The 15,866-nt window shown below is 39.9% G+C and overlaps 1 non-coding gene across 1 annotated transcript; it reads left to right on the forward strand.

Annotated features, from left to right (window-relative positions):
- The first annotated feature begins 13,744 nt into the window (after positions 1–13,744).
- On the forward strand, positions 13,745–13,851 carry LOC113694435 (small nucleolar RNA R71). Its single transcript, XR_003449385.1, has one exon. It is a non-coding gene; the product is annotated as a small nucleolar RNA R71 (small nucleolar RNA).
- Positions 13,852–15,866: the final 2,015 nt, after the last annotated feature.

Consider the following 15,866-nt stretch of genomic DNA (forward strand, 5'->3'; position numbering starts at 1 on the left):
CTGGTGGCACACGAGGTGGAACTGGTGCTAGAGCGAGGCGCAGCTGAGGTCGCGCGGCTGCAGAGGTGTAGAAAGGAGGAGATCTGTGGCGGCTGTGAACTCACGGGTCGTGGGCTAGCGGCGGCGCAGGCTGCGGTTGTCGGGTGAAGAAGAAAAGAAAAAAAAGGAAAAAGGAAGCAGCGGAGAAGAAGGAAGAAAGAAAGAAGAAAAGAAGGAAAGAAAGAAGAAAAGAAAAGAAAGAAATTTTTTTTTTTTTTATAAACCTTGTTTCTGCATTTTTTTGAATTCTTCCGTATCTTTCTTTTCTTTTTTTTTCATTCATTTTTGTAATTTTTTTAATTTTTAAAATTTTTTTTTCGAGAAATAATCTTTTCTTTTTCGTTTAATGAAAGTAATAATAATAATCATTTTTTTTTTGAATTCATGTTTTGGGTCATCAAACATGGCGTGGGCACGTCAAGATTAGAGAGCATCCACTGATTTCGAGAATTACCTTACGCACTTTAACACGTGCCCTCCTCGCGTGGGCACGCCAAGATTACCTATCCTGATCAAAGTTAGAAAACATCAAGAGTGACTAGTACCCACGTGAGAAACGACATAATTAAATAATTAAGCACTAAAACAATAAAATTAACAATTGGGTTGCCTCCCAAAAGCGCCTTTCTTTAACGTTTTTGGCTAGACGTTGCCCAAAACTTTGCTCAAACTAAGGAAATCGAGTCCTCTAAGTGCATCATCTCCACCCGTCCAATTAGAACCCCTTCATAATATGGTTTGAGACGATGACCATTCACTACAAATTTCTTCTCAGTTTTCAAATTTTGGATCTCTACTGCACCATAATGAAAGGCATTAGTCACAACAAAAGGACCAATCCAACGAGAACATAATTTACCTGAAAATAACTTTAATTTGGAGTGGTACAGTAGAATTTTTTGCCCACACTCGAATGTCTTCCTTGAGATCTGTTGGTCATGAAAAATCTTATTCCTCTCCTTATAGATTACCGCATTCTCATAAGCTTCATTGCGAATCTCCTCCAACTCCTGTAATTGTAACTTTCTTTGGATTCCGCCCTCCTCAATATCCATATTGCATTGTTTACCGCCCAAAATGTTCTATGCTCAAACTCCACTGGAAGATGGCAAGGCTTACCAAATACCAACCTATAGGGAGACATCCCTATCGGTGTCTTGTAAGCGGTCCTGTACGCTCACAAAGCATCTTCCAACCTTGAACTCCAGTCCTTCCTATCAGGGCGGACCAGCTTTTCCAAAATAGACTTTATTTCCCTATTCGAGACTTCAGTCTGGCCATTGGTCTGTGGATGGTAGGAAGTGGAAACCTTATGAAGTACACCATATTTCCTGAACAGAGCAGCAATTGTCTTGTTGCAAAAATGCGTCCCCCTATCACTCACAACTGCCCATGGCATTTCAAATCGTACAAAAATGTTAGACTTTATGAAATCTGCAACCACCTTAGAATCATTAGTGCGGGTGGCTTTTGCTTCCACCCACTTTGAGACATAATCCACTGCTAGTAAAATGTATAAAAATCCACAAGAATTTGGAAAGGGACCCATGAAATCTATACCCCAAGTATCAAAAATTTCAATGAAAAGCATAGGCACCTGTGGCAATTGATCCCTTCGGGATAAATTGCCTACCCTCTGACATTTATCACATGTCTTACAAAACAAGTAAGCATTCTTAAATAAGGTAGGCCAATAAAATCCACTTTCCAACACTTTTCTAACAGTCCGTTTAGGTCCAAAATGACCCCCACATGCAAAAGAGTGACAGAAAGTCAATATAGATTGGAATTCACTTTCACTTACACATCGTCTCATTATTTGATCAGCACCTTGTTTCCACAGATAGGGATCATCCCAAACATAGTACTTTGCATCGCTTTTTAGTTTGTCTCTTTTTGCCTTGGGCCAACCTGCGGGCAATTTGTCAGTAACCAAATAATTCACAATATCAGCAAACCAAGGAGGGGATGAATTAATAGAAAGTAAATGCTCTTCAGAAAAAGACTCCCTTAATGGTAATTCTTCCTCCGCTACCAGTATTCGACTTAGGTGGTCAGCTACTAGATTCTCCGCTCCTTTTTTATCTCTAATTTCCAAGTCAAATTCCTGCAGGAGCAATATCCATCTTATCAAGCGGGGTTTAGCATCCTTCTTGGTCACCAGATACCTCAAAGCTGCATGGTCAGAATACACAACTACTTTAGCACCTAGCAAATAAGGTCTAAACTTTTCTAAAGTAAAAACAACAGCTAAGAGTTCTTTCTCCGTAGTGGAGTAATTGAGTTGGGCGCCATTTAAAACCCTAGAGGCGTAATATATTGCGTGCGCCGCTTTCTCCACTCTTTGTCCCAAAACTGCTTCCACAGAGTAGTCGCTGGCATCACACATAATTTCGAATGGGAGATTCCAATCAGGAGGTTGGATGACAGATGGAGAAGTGAGTAATTTCTTCAACTTCTCGAACGCTTCTTTGCACTCCTCGTTGAATTCAAAACTGACATCCTTTTGCAAAAGCCTGAAAAGTGGTGCCCCGATCTTTGAAAAATCCTTGATAAATCTGTGATAGAAACCTACATGTCCTAGAAAAGAACGAACTTTCCGTACAGTTACGGGGTAAGATAAAGCAGATATCACATCTATTTTAGCTTTATCAATTTCAATTCCTCTAGATGACACTACATGTCCTATAACTATCCAGTGCTCAACCATGAAGTGACATTTTTCCCAATTGAACACTAGGTTAGTCTCAATGCATCTTTTTAAAATCAATGTCAGGTTATCTAAGCAATCGTCAAAACTATCACCATAGACACTGAAGTCATCCATGAATACCTCAATTATTCTCTCCACATACTCAGAAAAAATGCTAATCATGCATCTCTGGAATGTTGCAGGGGCATTGCACAATCCAAAGGGCATCCTTCGATAGGCAAAAGTGCCAAAGGGGCAAGTGAAAGTTGTTTTCTCTTGATCCTCTGGCGCAATTGCTATCTGAAAATAACCAGAGAAACCATCTAAAAAATAATAATAGGCACGACAAGCTAACCTTTCAACCATTTGATCGATGAATGGAAGGGGAAATGATCCTTCTTGATCACCGCGTTCAATTTACGGTAATCGATGCACTGGCGCCAACCCGTAGGCTTTCGAATTGGAACGATGTCCCCTTCATGATTTTCTTTCGCAGTTACCCCTGCTTTCTTTGGCACCATTTGGACCGGACTCACCCATGGGCTATCTGAGATAGAAAAAATAATTCCTACGTCCAGAAGCTTGATTACCTCTTTCTTGACCACTTCAATCATGATGGGGTTCAATCTTCTTTGTGGTTGTCTTATCGGCCTAGCATCCTCTTCCAGGCGAATTCGATGCATGCACACGGACGGGCTTATACCCTTGATGTCTGCAATTGTCCACCCTATAGCTTCCTTATGCTCCCTTAAAACCCGTAACAGCTTATCCTCCTCCGTGGGTGATAATTTGGATGAGATTATCACTGGTAACGTCTCTTTTTCACCTAGAAAGACATACTTTGAATGCTCGGACAGGGGTTTCAACTCCACTTTAGGTGCCTGCACGATAGAAGATAATAGCTTTAAGTGTGGTTCAGGCACAAATATAGGAGCAACATCATACTTTAGAGGACTTTGGCCTAGTGAATGCAAGGTTCCAACCATTCTTTGCAAACTGATGCCTAACTCCATTTGACAGGTTGCTTTCAGATCCAAATGTTTGGTGATTGCTACCTCCAATTCATCCCTGCCATTAATCTCAAATACTTCTTGCACCAAAGGGTCAATTGCACTCACAGCAAAAACAGCATTAGAATGACACAGATATTTCATGGCCTCAAATATACTGAAATGAACTATTTCTCCATCAAATTCCATCGTTAGGGTGCCCTCACTAACATCAATTTTTGTACGAGTCATGCTCAAGAAGGGCCTTCCCAACAAAATTGGTGATGGATTTGGAGAACGTTCATCACCCATATCAAGAATATAAAAATCAGCAGGGAACACCAAATTGTTCACTTGTACTAACACATCTTCTATCACCCCATCAGGATAAGCATTAGTCCTATCAGCCAATTGAATTATAATACCAGTTTTCTTTAAGGGACCCAAATTTAGAGAAGCATAAATAGCCTTGGGTATCACATTTATAGAGGCTCCTAAATCTAACATAGCATTCCTAATGCTAGTGTTCCCTATTTTACAAGGAATAGTGAACATACCTGGGTCTCCGCACTTGGGTGGAAGTTTTCTTTGAAGCACTGCGGATACGTTCTCTCCCACAATTATCCTTTCATCTCCCCTCAATTTCTTCCTATTGATGCATAGGTCCTTCAAAAATTTGGCATACCGGGGTACTTGCTTAATTGCGTCAAGTAAGGGGATATTTATCTCCACCTTTCTAAACATCTCCAGAATTTCCTTTTCCTTGTCTTGCTTTTTAGGCCTTTCCAACCTGCTAGGAAAATGTGGTGGGTTAGGCTTAACTGGAACCACTGGGTTACGTATTACCTCTTTATTTGTGCCGGGCGTTCCTTCTTCCTCAAGCTCCTTCTCAATGCGGTCCTCATTCTTGTCCTTCGGAGCCACTGGTGCTGGGCCTTCAACCTCTTTCCCACTCCTGAGGGTCATTGCACTTACATTCTTGGGATTCACCTCAGGTTGGGATGGAAGTTTTCCCTTTCCCTGGGAGTTCAGTCGGTTGACAATTGAGGCTAATTGAGTCATCTGATTTCCCAAGTTTTGCATACGTGCTTTCATCTCTTGATTGCTGGCCTCAGTGTCCTGCTGAAATTTCATAGTATTAGAGGCTATGGTTTTAACCATGTCTTCTAGGGACATACCTGAGGCAGAAGAGGGTTGATTCCTTGTTTGATATTGTTGCTGGAAGCCCTGCTGTCTATTGGGGATGAAATTTTGTTGCTTATTTCCCCCATAGCTCAGATTTGGATGATTCCTCCAACCCGGATTGTATGAGTTGGAATAGGGGTCATATTGTCTACGTGGCATGGGCATGTTACCAGCCATGTTTGCTTGCTCAGTTCCCTCCTCTTGTAACTGTGGGCATGAGTCAGCAGTATGACCAATATTCGTATAAATCCCACACACTTTGGCCTGTTGTACATTTCCTACAGCTATCTGTCGAACAAATGATGTTAATTCAGATAACTGCTGTTGAATGGAAGATGAACTTACCTCGTTGACCGTTCTCGTAGGAACATCTGCTCTCGTACCAAACTGCTGGCAGTTCTCTGCCATTCGCTCGATTAGTTCCCATGCCTCATGGGTAGTCTTGTTCACCAGTGCACCACCACTTGCTGCATCAATGATATTTCTATCATTCATCAGTAGCCCCTCGTAGAAGTACTGAATCAGCAGTTGATCACTTATTTGGTGATGAGGGCATCGGTTACGCAGCCTAGTGAATCTCTCCCAATATTCATACAAGGATTCCCCGTGAAATTGCTTGATGCCACATATTTCCTTCCACAAACTAGCAGCTTTAGATACAGGGAAATATTTTTCAAAAAATTTTTTCTGCATCTCTGGCCACGTGGTGATAATGCCTGCAGGTAGACAGTATAACCAGTCCTTTGCCGAGTCCTTGAGAGAGAAAGGGAAGGCCCTTAATTTAATTTGTTCATCAATTACTCCCGAAAGCTTCATACTCGAACACACCACATCAAATTCCTGCATGTGTTTGTGGGGTTCCTCTCCTGGCAGACCATGAAAAATAGGCAACAAATGTATTAGATCAGGTTTTAATTCAAAAGCTGCATTCTCACTAAGGCGAGGAAAAGTTATGCAAAGAGGTTGCTGAGTCAAGTTTGGAGCAGCCAACTCCCTTAATGTTTGTGTGTTTGCCATGGTGACGTTCTCTTGGTACAAATCACTTGAAGTGTCACCAAACGAATCTGCTGGTTCAACTTCTGGCTCAAGTCTCTGAGATGTAGCACTAGAGTGCTCCTCTCTGAACTGTCTGGTTTCTTTTCTTGTTCTATGCGCGATTTTCTCTACTTCAGGGTCAAAAACCAATTCACCTGTACGAGAAAACCTAGGCATACACTAGAAAAATACCAGAAAATTAGAGCAAAATTGAACTTGAAAAGAAACAAATTATAACGCCAGTCCCCGGCAACGGCGCCAAAAATTGACAGGGCGTCAAACCTGTGCAATAATAAATATAGAACCTAACTACCACTAAAAGCAGTCAATAATTAATCCTAGGTACTGGAGCAGAGACTCTAGGTGTGCAATGGGTTACTTGATTCACCCTGTTTCCGAAGAGTTTGCTGAATCCGATATATCAGAATTAATTAGTTGGCAAAAATTACTGAATAGTAGACAGTGACAAGTAGGGTCGTCTCCTCAGGGACTGGGGATATTTGTCTCTCTTAAATTCCAATTAGTATGGGGGATTTCACCGGAATGAAACTAACAATAATTAGACAATTCAAATAAAAATGAATACTTAACTAGCACAAATATAGCAGGAATTAAATCAAAAATAAATAAATTCTAGCCACGGATGCAACTACTCAGGCACAGTCCATTTATCCGATCATTGATGCAAGAGAGGTTCACTCAATTTATTAATAGGCTAGTTATAGCCATTGATGAACTCTAATGACCAATTTTTCCTTAATTTATAAATGACCAAGGTACGACCATTAATCACCCCTAACCAGAAAAGTACTCCTAGGTACGACCGTAGGAATTAATTTTCCAATTGCATTAATAACCAGAAAAATTTAACCCTAATCAATAACACGCTACGAGGGTTATTTAAATTAGATTGCATGTTCCCCTATGTGTAAACACACCAGTTGCCACTAATATTAATCAATCAAACAATTACGGATTTAATTGACTAAATTGGCACGAGATTAATAAATCACATTGAACATCGGGCCCTTGACATCCAATTAATAAAATAATCCCATGAAAATTCAAGCAGACAACGTGCAAATATTAATAAATAAAGGAACACGTGAAAACTAATTAGATCTCACAGATTTTCGGGACTACGCCGTCGGGTTGACCCTTGACTAGATGGAAGACTTAGCCACGCCGCATAATTAAATCACCACACGAATTAATGGATTGCATAAACATTGCGGTTTTTACTAGAAAGCAAAGGGTGAAAGATGTTTTTCCCGTTGGGGTATATTGTCGAACGCTTGGCGTGTGTCAGAAGCCAGTCAAAAGAAAGAAAACTAAAAACTGAACTAAAAGCTAAAACTGGCCAGCCGACTGCTTCTGTCCGTTCTCTACTTATAGAGAAACAAAAGGAAGTTGACTCAAGCTACCTTGTGAGGCCCCAGTCCGTTCGTAAGCTGATATGAGGGTTATTCGTTAATCGGTGGGGTGGAATTCAGCTTTTAAGGCTAAGGAGAAAAACCCGAGGAATCTCGGTTAAGGTTGAAAACCCTAGTTTATTTTATTAGAAAGTTTAAGTGGGGTTTTTTTTTATCGCCCGCCTTTTCTACATTTTTTCTTTATTAGAACTTTCCCCAGATAATTCTTATGAGTAAATATAGGTTTTAGATGATTTTTCTAGTCTCGATTAGTTTTTGAGAAATTAAGGATATATAACGGACGTGGGACCCGCTAGTGCGAAAAGTTCGGAAAAATTCGGCCAATTAGGTTGAGTTCCGGACATTGGGTGAAATTTATCGGGTGTTAAGAGATAAGTAGAGGTTGTGATGTGATTGATGTGAGAGAGAAAAAGGATAGAGATGCTTTAAATGGAGTGACAAGTGTCACTATCTCATTGGTTGGACTTGTTGGACAACTATTCACCTTTTTGACTTTTTACCATTTAGTTAAAATATCTCAAAAAACTACCAAAAATTCACTCTTTCCTCCTCCCTCTTGGTCGGCCATCTTGAGTAAAGAAGAAAGAAAACTCTTCCAATTTCTAGCTTCCATCTAGCTCAAATCTTCCAAAACAATCACATAAACTTGTTTCTACTCCATAAAATCTCTTCATTAGGTGTTATTTAGTAGTTTGGTGAAGTGTTTGGAGAAACTAAGGTGTCAAGCAACTCTCTCTCTCTTGTTTTACTAGGTGAGTAGTGAATGAACCTTCTCCTTCATCTAATGAAGCTTAATTGATGCCTAATGATAGTTAAAGTGATGAATTTTGTGGTTATTTCTTGCTTTTGGATGAATTGATGAAGTTTTCAATTTATTGGTGATTTTTCTGGTTTAATATGATCATGATGGTGTAGCTATCTATGATAATTGGAAATGATGTTTAATAACTCTAGTAGGTGTAAATGATTGATAATTGCAAGCAATTCTTGGTTTGGAAGAAAATTTGGAAGACTAGGGTTTCATATCCCTCATTTCTGTCCGGTTTTGTATCTCATGGTTAGAGGCCGAATTGGCCTTGGGTTAAAACATGAAATTTGTAGGTATTGATGTGTTTGAGGTGCCTGTAAAATTTCAGATCAATCGGAGTAGTGTAGAATGAGAAAAGTCGAAATTACTATTGCTGTTCTGGATTCATCCGAATGTAAGAACTGCGTCTGAAATTGGTTGTTTTGGCTGAAATTTCTTTGGAATTGGATGTTGAGGTCTTCTGATGAAATGTAGCCCCTTAAGTTCTAAATATTCCTGTAAAATTTCAAGTCAAACGGAGTAGTGTATTCTGAGTTATAGACAGAACACTCAGGCCTGTTTTAGACATTAGTTTGTGTACGTTTTGAATTTCAGCTTCTGACCGTGGGTTTTCCGTTTTGATCCCATACGATCTGGGTGTCAACTCCTTCATACGAAATATAGATCTTGGTCTCAGCTTCGAAATGGTATAAAGTGCGTCAAAATCCGAGTTCCGTAGCTTCGGTTATGACCAAAACAAGATTGATCGTCAGAACTGCCTTGTATCTGGACAGTTCTGACGGGTACTTTGGCACTCAATTTTCGTTCTATTCTGAGTAGATTCAGGTCTTGGCCAAAACATCAAAGTTTTAGCCTTATGTCTCAGCTTTCTAATGCCCTTGGAATTTCGGGATTTGGACTTGTGAGCTGGAAGTTATGGTCCAGTAAACAGACCCTATCTGTCATTCAAAATGCAAACTTCTGGTACCGTTTTCCATGATTTTGACTTGTGTTGATTCGGATCTAGTTTAAGGTGTCTTCATGAGAATTGTAGGCCTTCCTCATATCTTCGAAACGGTGTCTCGCTCACCTTGATCCGATATTCCTAGCCTAACTTTTGATCAAAACGGTTTGAGATGGCCGATTTGGCTGTTTCCGTTTGCCGTTCCGCGCGAGCGCGTGTGCCGATTTTTGCCGTTTTGCTTGTTTTGGATCTGTTTGTAGCCGTTTGTGATATAATGTGATAAAATCTTCTATTTCAGACAGTGGTGAGCTAGGCGGAACCGGTGGGGCCCACTACTAGCGAACACGCGCGAAGCGATTTTGCTTTAGTACTACTTTTGGTATTTTGAGTAAGTATTCAGGCCGCTCTTGTGTGTTCGTTGCTTATGTGTTTCGATTTGTATGAAGAGGGTACCTAGGCCAGGGTGTACTTTATCGCACTCGACCTAAACCCTAATTTGCGCACATATCTGTACATGGCTTATGTATATAAGCAATTTTGGAACTAAAACCCTTGAGCTTGTGGCTCAGGGTAACTTTTGAATAATTTTGTGAAATTTGTGAGTTTGGGGCTGATCTCAATACCTCGAGGGACTATTCGAGCCGGTTAGGGTTTGGTCGAAATCAGTCCAACTTGGATTGAGATCACCAAGTTTGTGAATCCGGTTCACCGAGTTATGAACCAAGTTTGTGACCCGAGCTTGTGAGTCAAGCTCAAGTTTGTGATTTCGTTCGTCCGGGCAAGTTTGTGAGGTGACTGGCTAGTGAGGGTGATAAGGTGTCCGGTGGGTGTACAAGTGAAATTCTACGGACCTTATTTATGGTCGACGGAGTGTCGACAGGAGATCACGCATGACAAATGACTTGGCTTTGGAGCCATATGTATCCTTATCATGTGATGTTAATTTTCTGCTTTTGCTTTACTCCTACTGTGTAAATGTGGTTACGTGAAATTTACATTTTTACCCCTGTTTACTTACTAAGCTTCTAGCTTACCCCGTTTCCTTTATTTTCCTTAGCAGGGGACGACGCGGGGAACTTTGGGACTCTGCCGTTAGTATAGTTAGGTCTCGTTTGTAATAGTTGGACAGTTAGGATGTTTGTTTTTGTTTTGGTGGTTTGTATAAGGACCCTCCTTAGGGTCTACCTTCTACTGGTTGTGGTTATAGTATATTAGAGAGGTTTGACTTGATGCTTTTGAAGATGTAAATAGAACTTTTGATGGTTGTATATATTATAAACAGTTCTCTTTTAGTTTAATATCGTTTTATTAGTTTTGTGTTTCGAGTCCTGGCGCGAGCTAGGCAGGCGTCCCGCCGATACCCTAGGGTTCGCCTTTGGGAGAAGCGGGGGCGTCACATACCTAGTCTGCGGTCCTACCACAATTAGGAAGCAAGCAAAAGATTACAAGGAAAAAGCTTCTCCTCGTGTGTTTCTCTCAAGAGCCCAATTGAAGAAAAGCCTTTGCTTCTTCGTGGTCCCCGCTGATGTCCCTCTTGAAAGCCAAAGGAGATTACTAATGCTCTCTCCCGTAGGACTTGAGCCAATGAAGTACACAAGGTGGGCCCTTAGCCCAATTGTCTTTTGTTCCTTTTCTTTTTGATAGTTTTCTGCTCCATCCCTGGAATTAGACCCAAGTACCAAATATAAGTAGATATCAGCAATTAACACAATATTTGATAGGTATAACAGGGGAAATGAGTAATAAAATTACTATCAAATACTGCCCTATCAAGCTCTGCGGCTGCTAATGGCTCTCAAGGGCAGCACTCGATGGCGGTGGATGGCGTGAGCTGGTGGTGAGCGAGGAAGAAGAGAGAGTGCGAGGAGTGAGATGGAGAGGTTGGCGGCGCTGGAGGAGCGGCAGACTGGAGGTGTAACGTGCAAAGTGGAGGTGAGAGGTGGTGAAGGAGGCGGCGGTTGCCGCTAGCGGCACGCGGTGCTACACGCTCGGGGCCGTGCGAGGTTGGAGAGGGATGGGAAGGTTGGCGGCATGCAGCTGGGAGAAGAGATCAGAGAAGAGGGAGCTCGGGACGGCGGCGGCGTGCGATGGAGTAGTGGCGGCCGAAGAAGAAAAGAAGGAAAAAGAGGAACAAGGCAACGGGAAAGAAGAGAAAGAAAGAAAGAAAAGAAAGAAAGAAAGAAAAAGAAAAAAGAAAAAAAATAGTTTTTGGATTTTTTTCTTCTCTTTTTTTTCTGATTGCAAACTCAAATTTCAAAATTCGAATTGTGAAAACCAAAACTGAAGGTGTAAAATGGAAAATGTTTTTATTTTGATATTTTTTTTTAGGAAATTGAAATTCCAAAATTTGAATTTTTTTTTTGAAAAGAAAAACAAAGCTGAAAGTTCAAAAAGGAAAATAATTTGTATTTTTTTAATTTTTTTTTGGTATTTTTTTATTTTTGGGTTGTCAAATACAGCATGGGTACGCCAAGATTATAAAACGTCCACTGACCTCAGGAGTCACTGACATAGCGTAGGCACGCCAAGATTGCATTTCCTGCCAATGTCGCGAGATGATAAGATTTGACCAATATGGCGCGGACACGCCAAAATTGGTAAACGTCTACTGATCTCAGGAATCACTAACATAAGGCATGCCAAGATTGCCCTTCCTGGTCATAGTAAAGGAAAATATCAAGACCGACTACTATCCAAATGAGAAACAACAAAACGAAAGAATTGAACAATAAAAAATAATAAAACCAATATTTGGATTGCCTCCCAAAAAGAGTCTTTCTTTAATGTCTTTGGCTAGACGTTGAACACCACTCTTCAATCTGGATGTAATTCAATTTTTCTTGTAATCGGTGGTCCTCCTCCAGGATCCAAATAGCTATTGAGTGCAACCTTCTTTCTAAATTTTCTATTCATTTTCACCTCATAAATTGCTTTCATCCTCTGATATTTGTTCGCAGGAACTTTGAATTTATCCCTAAAACCAAACTCAGAAATTTCTTGCATAGAGGAATTAGTAGCATGAATAGCAAACACAGAATGAGAGTTAACAGGATGTTTTATTGTATTAAAAATATTGAAATGGACTATTTCTCCATCGAATTCCATTGTGAGAGTACCCATACTAACATCAATCTTCGGTTGGCCAGTACTCAAGAATGGTTTTCTTAATATAATGGGTGATTGATTCGGGGCACTTTCATCATCCATGTAAAGCACATAAAAATCAGTAGGAAAAATTAATCCATCTACTTGCACTAAAACATCCTCAATTACTATATCCGGATAAGTAAATGTACGATCAGTCAATTGAATTATTATCTCTGTTTCTTTTAAAGGTCCTAAATTTAGGGAATCATAGACTGATTTAGGCATCATATTAATAGAAACCCCTAAATCTAGCATGATATTTTTTATATATTGGAACGTCCAATCTTATAGGGGATAGTAAATATATCTAGATCTCCGCATTTAGGTGGTAGTTTCCTTTGTAAAATCGCTGAAACGTTCTCACCTACCACAATATGCTCATCCTTCCTCAATTTCTTCTTGTTGACGCACAAATTTTTTAAGAATTTAGCGTATTTCGACACTTGTTTGATCGCGTCCAACAAAGGGATATTGATTGCCACCTTTCGAAACACCTCTAGAATCTCTTTTTCCTTATCTTGCTTTTTCGGTTTCTCCAACCTGTTAGGAAAAGGTGGTGGATTAGTCTTAACTGTAATGAATGGGTCCGGGAGTACCTTCGGATCCTTGTTGCTTCTGCCCTCCTCTTCAAACTCTTTCTCAATTCGTTCCTCGTCCTTGTCCTTAAGAATCACGAGTTCGGGTCCTTGGATTTCCTTTCCACTCCTCAAGGTCATTGTGCTTACATTCTTCGGAATCAACTCAGGTTGAGATGGCAACTTCCCTTGAACTTGGGACTCCAAACGGTTGATCGTGATGGCCATTTGATTTATTTAAGTTTGCAATAATTGCACTTGTCCCAATTGATTCCTCATGCTTTGCAGGTCTGAATCCGTCTTCTGTTGATTCGTAAGTAATTGCTTTATCATCTCTTCCGTGGACGGACTTGAGTTCGAAGGGGGTGGTGGTGGGCGAGGGTGGTACTGCTGCTGGTACCCTTGCTGCCTATTTGGTACGAATTTGGACTGCCTGTTCCCTCCATAACTGAGGTTGGGATGGTCTCTCCAACCAGGATTGTAGGTGCTTGAGTAAGGGTCGTACTGCTTTCTTGGCACGAGCGCGTGGCTAGCCATGTTCACCTGTTCTGTAGTTTCTTCCTGAATCAGTGGACACATCTCCGTAGAATGATCCACGGCTGTGCATACCCCACATACTTTGGCTTGTGAGGCACTTCCCACAGCTAGTTGTCGCACGAAAAACGTCAATTCGGAGAATTGATGTTGGATAAAGGATGTTTCTACCTCATTCACCTTACGAGTCGGGATATCCTCTCTTGAACCAAACTGTTATGAATTTTCAGTCATCCCCTCAATCAACTCCCATGCTGCCCGAGGAGTCTTGTTCACTAACGCCCCTCCACTTGCAGTATCGATTATGCTCCTGTCCCTGAAGAGTAGCCCCTCATAGAAATATTAGATGAGCAGTTGCTCATTTATCTGATGTTGAGGGCATTTTATGCGCAACTTCTTAAACCTCTCCCAGTACTCATAGAGAAACTCGCCTGGGTGTTGTTTGATACCACATATCTCTTTCCTTAGGCTTGCAGCTTGAGACGCTAGAAAGTACTTGCCCAAGAATTTTTTTCTTCAACTGATCCCACGTGGTGATACTACCTGGTGGTAGATAGTACAACCAGTCTTTCGTGGAATCTTTCAAGGAGAGAGGGAATGCCCTCATTTTTATCTGCTCTTCTGTGATTCGCGGGAATTTCATACTGTTGCACACGACATCAAACTCCTGCAAATGCTTATAAGGCTCCTTACCTGATAGACCATGGAAAGATGACAAAAGATGAATTAGACCAGATTTTAGTTCAAAGGGAGTGCTATCATTCAAATTTGGAAAAGTAATGCATAAAGGTTGCTGATTTAAATTAGGAAGCCAACTCCCTTAGTATTTGTACATTCGCCATGGTGACTTCCTCTTGGTCAGAATCACTTGAGTTATCACCACGCAAATTCATCAACTCAACCTCCGAATCAAGTCCTTGAGATGCAACAGTAGACTGCTCCTCTCTGATCTGTCTAGTTTCTTTCCTCGTTCTACGCGCGGTCTTTTCTACTTCAGGATCGAAAATTAATTCACTTGTACGAGAAGAATGAGGCATAAACTAAAAAAATACCCAAAAATTAGAACAAAATTGAAATTAAAAAAAAGCAAATAATTGACGCCAGTCCCCGACAATGGCGCCAAAAATTGACAGGTACCAAACCTATGCAATAATAATTACCTACTCAAAAAAATACAAATTTGTATATAGCGGTGAGTAGGGTCGAATCCACAAGGATTAGGGGTAATTCGTTTCTTTTCAAGTTCGGGACGCGGGAGAGTTTTTATAAAAGTCTCCCATGTGTGAATTAATTTGCTCCAGAAAGTCCCTCCTTTTTTATAGTTTTCTACTCCATTTCTTTGAAATTAAATCCAAATACCATATATAACCAAATATAAGTAGATATTAATAATTAAAATAATGTTTGGCAGGGGCAAAGGGGGAAATTAACAATAAAATTACTAACAATTAACACCCTATCAATTCACTCAATTAATCATCGATGCAATGATAATTTCATTTATTCACTGATAAACAAGTTATAACTGCCAAACATGCGATAACAATCAACTTCTTCTTACTGTATTGGTGATCAAGGTATAACCGTTAATCACTTTCCTAATCAAGAAATAACCTTAGGCACAAACATAAAATTCAATTTTCCAATTACTTTAAGAATTAAAGAAACCCTGTTCTAACCAAATAACACGCTATGAGGGTTATTTTAAGTTAGCCCATATGTTCTTCTGACACAAATCCAATCATGTTAGTCACCACTAATTTAAAGTAATTAAATAATTATGGATTTAACTGCTCTAACTGATTTTAGGTTATTAGATTAAATTAAATATTGAGTGTCCTTAATATTCAAATAAAATAATAACCATAAGACATTAAATCAGAGAACATAAATTGCAGATTTATTATAAAATAAAGAGAGTACAAAACCTAAGAAATAATTCCAAGGCCAAAAAGGCACCGAAAACTAAAAACACAAAAAAGTTTAAATAGCATAAAATATTTAACAGTCCAAAGGCCCATTAATTTGCTCTTTTGGTTTGATGCTTAATTAAAATTCCTCTCAAATTACGGTGTAGGTCTCCTAAAACTCTTTTGGACTGGTGCATATATATGACACTTGGACTGATACCCTTAGTACATTTAAACTCATTTAACCTCTACTATATTCATAACCACCATGAGAAAAGACTTCTATGTAAAATTTTCGATGTAGGATATAAAGACAAACTCATTAAATCTCTACCTTGACGTGTATCCAATATCGACAAATAGCAGACAAATAACAAACAAACTTCACCTTCTCCAGAAAAAATTTAACGGATTCCAACGAACCATGATAGTCCAAACAAATCCCAACAAGCCACCAACAAACCAATATGAAAAAGGGTCAACAAGTCCCGAGGAGTCAAAACTCATAAAAAATTCAATATATCCCAACGGGTTAAAATAGCAAATATAGTAATCTTGCTCCACCTTCTTCACGAA

Source organism: Coffea arabica, chromosome 6c (genome assembly GCF_036785885.1).
Source record: "Coffea arabica cultivar ET-39 chromosome 6c, Coffea Arabica ET-39 HiFi, whole genome shotgun sequence".
NCBI classification, from domain to species: domain Eukaryota; kingdom Viridiplantae; phylum Streptophyta; class Magnoliopsida; order Gentianales; family Rubiaceae; genus Coffea; species Coffea arabica.